Here is a 7,189-nt window from a genome sequence, read left to right on the forward strand (position 1 = left end):
GCGGCGGCCCCACGGGGGGACCCCCCCGTTTTCTCCAAAACAACCCCAGACCCCAGGGGCCCCAACGCTGCCCCCCCCTCCCCCCCCCCCCCCCACCCCCCCCCCCCCCCCCCGCACACCGTATTCAACAAATAAAATACTTTAGCTGGGAGACTGTTCCCCAACTGTCCCTAAAATTTTTATTGGTTGAACTAAAGGAGAGTCTGTGTGGTTTGGAACAGAGGAATCCGAAAAACAATCTTCGGCCAAGTTGATCACAGTCAGGTGAACCACGTGACGGCAGAAGACAAGATGGAATAATCGCAACAAAAACCTGTTACTGTTGCTCCGTGGGGCTCTCGTGATCCCACAGCGGCGGCCTCGGCTGTGAAAGCCCGTGGACTCTGTCCTCACCGACCCCTCAGCTGGTAGATGCCACGCGGCTAGTTTTCATCAGCTCAAAGTGTTGCATTTCGTTAGGGCCTGCATACATACTGGCAAGAGCAAGCGCGCTTGACCCCGAAGCTAACGGGGTGGGAGCTGCAGGGCACCCCACGGCCATGGGCCCGTCCCAAGGCCTACACCTTCATTTTGTGGGGTTTTTCCTTAAGGACTTGGGCAGCACAAGCAAAGCGTTGAAGAGTCTGACGCAAAGGACAGTCATTGTCACTGTTTAGGCCGGGCTTCCTGCACCTGCAAGGAATTCGGGACATTCCCCGGGTCGCGTCCGCGGTCCCTGGGGCTCTAGAGCGGCCAGAGGCCTGTCTAGGGGAAAACCCGAAACCACGGAAAACCGTTTCCTCAGTTCCTGCGCCTGTTCGTGCGCCCGGGTGTCCCGGGTGGAGAGGCGGGGGCTGAAGCACGAGAGACGAGACGCCCCGTTCCGAGAGCCAGCAGCGCTCGGAGCAGGAACACCGAGGAGCCGCTACAGACCGTCCTCACCCGCAGCAGCCGGGTCCACGCGCAGCGGATTCTCGCGCAGGGCCGAGGCGACCGCGCAGATGCCGCGCCCACAGTCCGCAGACTGCAAACCGGCTCCCGCCGCGCGCGCACCCAGCGCGGAGCGCGCTCCGGCGAAGCGCGCCTGCTCTGCTCGCGGGGCTGGACCTCGGCGCGCAGGTCACGTTCGGGACCGGGGTCCACCCCGCGCGTCCGCAGCGGGTCCGCAGCAGAAATCTCCTCTCTCGCGCGGAGCCTCAGCGTGGAAACCCCCGGCGCGCTCGCCGCCCTGCGCCCCCGCCCCGAAACTAAGCGAGGTACGAACCCGTCCCCAAACCTTCCAGTTCAGAGTTTACGTGGGTGAATCGCGTTTTTCCTGGAGCCGGGAGGGACCAAAGCCGCTCCGGATTCGCTTGGTGCGCGATCACAGGCAAGGGCTGCGGGCGCGAGGTGGATGCAGAGTTCACAGCGGAGAGGTCGTGCGCACACCCAGCCGACTGCAAGTGTTGGGGAGCAAGACGATTAATTTTCGGATCGTGCGGTAACGGGCTGGGACCGGAAGCAAGAAAGCTATTTCCCAGCAAGGGGACAAAAGGAATGGAGATGCTGGGGATCGAACCCGGGACCTCATGCATGCTAAGCATGCGCTCTACCACTGAGCTACATCCCCACTACACATGCAGGGTCTTCCTAAACTATCTTCATGAAATGGAGCACATTTATTCCCTCCCGCCCCTTTTCTCACATTTTAAATAAATCTGTCTTGTTCTTTGGTAAAGGAGAACTCGAATTTCCCCCTTTCCTCTAGAAACCCGCTGGCAAGGCATTCTGACCCGCAGACTGCCGGCATTGAGGACCCGCGGAGGACACACTGGGGTGGGAAATCTCAGTAAGAAACACTCCCACACCCTCACTGTCTGAGTGCTCTTCTCGTTTCTCAAAAGGCCTGTGGGTCAAAGGAAAGATCCTTCCAGGAAAGAGAAAAACGGTTTCCCCATGACTGTCTCTAACTGTGGAACACAGCAAAGTATCCCCCAATTCTCCTCCGCATTTCTGCGCCGCGTTCCCGGGCTCCAGAAACCGCTGTGACCTTTTCTTGGAAAACGAGGAGGCGGCGGCGGGAATTGTTACAATCTTTCACTGTAAACTTGGAGGGCTAAGGGAGAGAGATGCTGGATTGCGGCCTGCGGCCTTCTGACCCTCGTCTTATCCAAAAATGCAAATCAAACCCAGAGAACAGAAATCCTCAGACCCCGCTCTGATGCTTTCGAACAAAGGGCCCGGAAAGACGTGAGAAACAGTTACTTGTAAGATCCAGGACAAACATCAGCTTCCGCGGTGCTTGATTCGCTGCGGACGGACTGGTTCTCCCGCCATCCGGGCCCCCGCCTCCCCAAGGGCTGCAAACCGAGGCCTCGGCCTGCCTAGCGTTGGGGGCCGTGCCCGGGCGCGGTGACCTGTGAGCCCGTCTGCACGAATGGAGGGGATGCCAAGGAGAAAGGACGGGAAGCTGAGGCTGCCGCGCGCAGAGGCGCGGACGTGCGTGTGGCTCCGGGCCGCTGCTCCGGGGGGCGCGCTGGGGGCACCCCGAGGAGACCCGGCCGCAGACGCCCAGCATAGCTCCTCCTTCCGCCTTGCCTAGAGAGCCTACAGGTTGTTCCTGCAGTAGGGATGGGGGGCCCACACGGTTTGCGGAAATCACGCGCTGTCTAAAATAATTATGGCTTGTCCCTTTCTTTTTGCCCGTGATTGCTTCAGTGGAAGGTACGGGACCCTCTGGTGGCTGACCGACTAGCCAGCCTGCCTAAAGACTTCAGGTTTTTGTCAGGATAAAAAGGGAAACAGGAGAAGCAACCACACGTCTTCGTTTAGCCTTCCAAGTCGATTTTCAAGGAATATGGTTTCTGATAATAGTCTGGTAGCTTGAGAGAAACAGACAAAGATTATTTTTGTAAATAATGATTATTTACCAAAGAGAAATTTTTTTAAGGCTTGCTGTGAATATTAGTTATCTACTGCTGAGTAATACTCCAAATTTTAATGGGTTAAGAACATAAATGTTTATTATCTTGCAGATTGTGTGGGTCAGGAACCCCAGAGCAGCTTGGCTGGGTTCTGGCCCCACGTGTCTTGTGAAGTAGAACTCAGGTGTCTACAGGGCATGCGCCCTCTGAGGTCTGACTCTGCAAGATCTGCTTTCAAGATGTTGGGAGGACGCTTCAGTCCCTCCTCATCTATGTCTCCCTGACTGATTTAAGTGGGAGGGAACTGCCCAAGGGTGTGTAATCAGGAGGTAAGGATCTCAGCGGGCCTTCTTGAAGGTTAGCTAAGACACTATGTTATCCTTAATTGTACCTCAGTGCTGACTACAGTACCTGGGATAAGTAAGTATTTGAATTTTTTAAGAGTGAATGAGTGAATGGATAGAGAGAGATGCTTGTATACATGAATCAACAGAATATTTTCTGTTAGGAGATTTTAAATGAAAAGGCAATCTACTAAAATGGGAAAAAATATTTGCAAATCATGTATCTGGTTAGCTGATAAGGGGTTAATATCTGAAATATATAAAGAACTCATACAACTCAATAGCAAAACCGAATAATCCAGTTTAAAAATGGGCAGAGGAACTGAACATTTTTCCAAAGATATACAAATGACCAACAGATATGTGAAAAAGTGTTCACCATCACTCATCATCAGAGAAATAGAAATAAAAACCACAATGAGCTATCACCTCGCACCTGTTCCAATGGCTATCAGCAAAAAGACAAGATTGTAGGCGAGGATGTGGAGAAAAGGGAACCCTTCTGCACTGTTGGTGGGAATGACATTTGCGCAGCCACTAGGGAAAATATAGAGGTTCCCAAAAATTCATTAAAAACAGAACTACTATGTGATCCAGCAATTCTACTTCTGGGTGTGTATTGACATGGGAAGAATGTTACGGTTCGAAGCCAACAGCCAAGAAAATTCTTGAGATGTCTTTGGTGCAAGAAGGTGGTTTTATTAAAGCACAGGGACAGGACCCCTGGGCAGAAAAGAGCTGCACCAGGGTCATGAGGAGTGGCCCATTGTACACTTTCAAGTTGGGAGGGGGTAGGGACAGCACAGGCCTCCAAGGTATTTTGGAAACAAGGTTTCCAGGATCCTGAGGGCAGCTAGCTATTGTTAGGAAAGTTCATTTATTACTGTTTAGTAAAAACTCAAGTCATGTGACACTTCAGATGTGTATCCGTGGGTCATCTGCTTGGGGGATGGTTGCCAACACGTATCTTGGGCAGTAGAGATAAAGGAAGTTTCCAAAGGAATTTCTATATATTAAAATAAGACTCACAGGATCCTGGGGTTAAGGTTGCCTTTTGCCCTTAGCAAAGTGTCCACATCCAGGCAGCCCAGAGGAAGGTCACTGCCTGTTTTAAGGACTTGTGAATGGGCTATAAGTAGTAAGGAAATTTAATTTTTCTTTTGCTTTGGTTTCCCACATCACGTATATCTGTGATGTTGTGATTTTTACCAGGAAGTATCTATTTTGTTTTCATCCTGTTGCTGGGACAGAGCTCCTAAAACCCACAGAAGTTCCTAAATCATTACAGCAACAAAGGTCTCTTTTATTATGTTAATAGTGACTGCACCTCAGGTTGGGGGCTGGTTGCCAGGAGAACCAGCCCCAAGATTAAAGGTTGGAACTTTCAGTCCTACCTCTCTGACCTTCGAGGGGAAAAGGACTGGAGCTTGAATCAATTGTCAATGGGCAATTATTTAATCAATCGTGCCTATGTAGTCATGCCTAGGCATGGAGACTTCTCCACATAAAAACCCCAAAGAGAATGTGGAGTGCTTCTGGGTTTGTGATCACGTACAGATTTGGTGTGAGTGGTGCACTTGGAGAGCACGGAAATTCCATGCCCTTTTCCTGAGCATCTCTTCCATCTGGCTGTTTCTGAGTTATATCCTTTTAATCTGTAAGTAAATTTTTTTTTTTTTTTTTTCCCTCTGAGTAATGTGAGCTGTTCTAGCAAATTAATCAGACCCAAGGAGGGTGGGTCATGGAAACCTCTGATTTCTAGCCAGTCAGTGAGAAGTACAGGTAATAAATCGGACATGTGCTGGTGTCTGAAGCAGGGGCAGCGAGTGGGAGGGGAAGCCGTTCTTTGCTGGATGGAGCCCTTAATCTATGGGATCTGATTCTGTCTCCAGGTAGTGTCAGAATTCAGCCGAATGATAGGACACTTGGCTGATATACAGAGCATTGCTTATTGGTGTGGGAAAATTCCCTGCACACACACAGTGGAATTTGGTGACTAGAACCACCTTTTAATATTCAAAGGAAATTAAAACAGATATTGAAGAGGTATCTATACTCCCATGTTCACTGTAGCATTAATCACAGTAGCAATACACGGAAACAACCTAAGTGTCCATCAACAGATAAATGGATGAAGAAGATGTGGTCCATGTATTCAATGCAGTATTACCCAGCCACGAGAAGGAAGGAAATGCTGCCTTTTGTGACAACATCCGTGGACCTTTAGGCGTTATGCTAAGTGAAATAAGTCAGAGGAAGACAAATCCTACATGGTATCACTTCTATGGGGAATCAGGAGGGAAAAAAAAGTCAAACTCATAAAAACAGAGTAGAAAAGTGGTTGCCAGAGGCTGGAAAGTGGGGGAAATAGAGAGGTTGATAAAAGGTACAAACTTTCACCTCTAAGATGAATAGGGTCTGAGGATCTCATGTAAAACATGGGAACTGTAGTTGCTAACACTGGACTGTGTAACTGAAATCTGCTAAGAGAGTAGAACTTACATGTCCACACACACAAGATAAATAAGGAAAACGATGGATGGGGGCGCCTGGGTGGCTCAGTCAGTTAAGCATCCAACTCTTGATTTTGGCTCAGGTCATGATCTCAGGGTCCCGAGAGTGAGCTCTCTGCTCAGTGGGGAGTCTGCTGGAGTTCTATCCCTCTCTCTCTGCCCCTCCTCCTGCTTGTGCACACTCTCTCTAAAATAAATAAATTTTTAAAAAGGTGATGGATGTATTAACTAGATGGGGAAATCCTTTCCCAACGTGTATGTGCACGTGTGTGTATGTGTGTGTATGTGTATGTGTGTGTATCAAATCACCCACAGTGTGCACTATAAATATCTTACAATTTTATGTTAATTATACCTTTTGTGATCTATGCCTGACCCACACTACTTGCCCAAAAAACATTTTCTGGCAGAACTTCCTGAGATATGCAGAAATTGCCAAGGAAGAGGCCTTAGTAGCCAATAGTTCTAAGGAAACAAAAGAATGTAGGAAGAGCCGCTATCGGACCAGGAGATCACCCAATCCTATCACAGGCTGCTAAAACTCCCAGTGCTGATTCAAAAGTAAAGACTGACCAAAGCACTTTCTTTTTTTTTAAAGATTTTATTTATTTATTTGAGAGAGAGAGAATGAGAGAGAGCAAGCACATGAGAGGGGGGAGGGTCCGAGGGAGAAGCAGACTCCCTGACGAGCAGGGAGCCCAATGCGGGACTCGATCCCGGGACTCCAGGATCATGACCTGAGCCGAAGGCAGTCGCTTAACCAACTGAGCCACCCAGGCGCCCCCCCAAAGCACTTTCTTGAGTCACCTTTGCAGAACCTAATGCTCTTTGGGCCTCAGATACACTAGATCAACTCCAGAGAATTGATGCTGACCCCTGCTGGCCCTGGGACTTTGACCTGGACTCTGTCACCTGAAAATGACTTTTGCCCCAGTTCCATGCCGAAATCCCCATTGCAAAAGCCCCTTCGTGAATATGTATGCACTCTTAGGTTAAAACTTCCCAGTTTTGTTGTTGAGGAGACACTGCTTTGGGAAATACCCCTGGTGTTCTCCTTTACTTGTTGCAAATAAAACCATCCCTCTTCCTATTCCTTGGCTTGGTTGTATCTTTTGGCTTGACACACCCCCCCCCCAAGAGACAAACCCAGTTTCAAGTAAAAACAGGAGTCTGATGTGTTTTTTTCCCAACACCACCAAACAATTCTCTAATTATCAGTGAACAATGATGGGGCATCCTACAAATCTAATTCAGATCTGACACTATGTACCTGAAGACAGGGTTAAATCCCACAGGTTAAGGGCTCAGTCCCACAAGATGGGCCCATTTCTTTTTTCTTTTTTTTTTTTTAAGATTTTATTTGGGAGGCCTGGGTGGCTCAGTCGGTTGGGCGTCTGCTGGGCGTCTGCCTTCGGCTCAGGTCATGATCCCAGGGTCCTGGGACAGAGTC

The 7,189-nt window shown here is 49.5% G+C and overlaps 1 non-coding gene across 1 annotated transcript; it reads right to left on the bottom strand.

The window, feature by feature from the left end:
* Window positions 1-1,516: 1,516 nt before the first annotated feature.
* Window positions 1,517-1,588, bottom strand: TRNAA-AGC. Its single transcript has one exon. It is a non-coding gene; the product is annotated as a tRNA-Ala (tRNA).
* Window positions 1,589-7,189: the final 5,601 nt, after the last annotated feature.

This window comes from Neomonachus schauinslandi, chromosome 8 (genome assembly GCF_002201575.2).
Source record: "Neomonachus schauinslandi chromosome 8, ASM220157v2, whole genome shotgun sequence".
NCBI classification, from domain to species: Eukaryota; Metazoa; Chordata; class Mammalia; order Carnivora; family Phocidae; genus Neomonachus; species Neomonachus schauinslandi.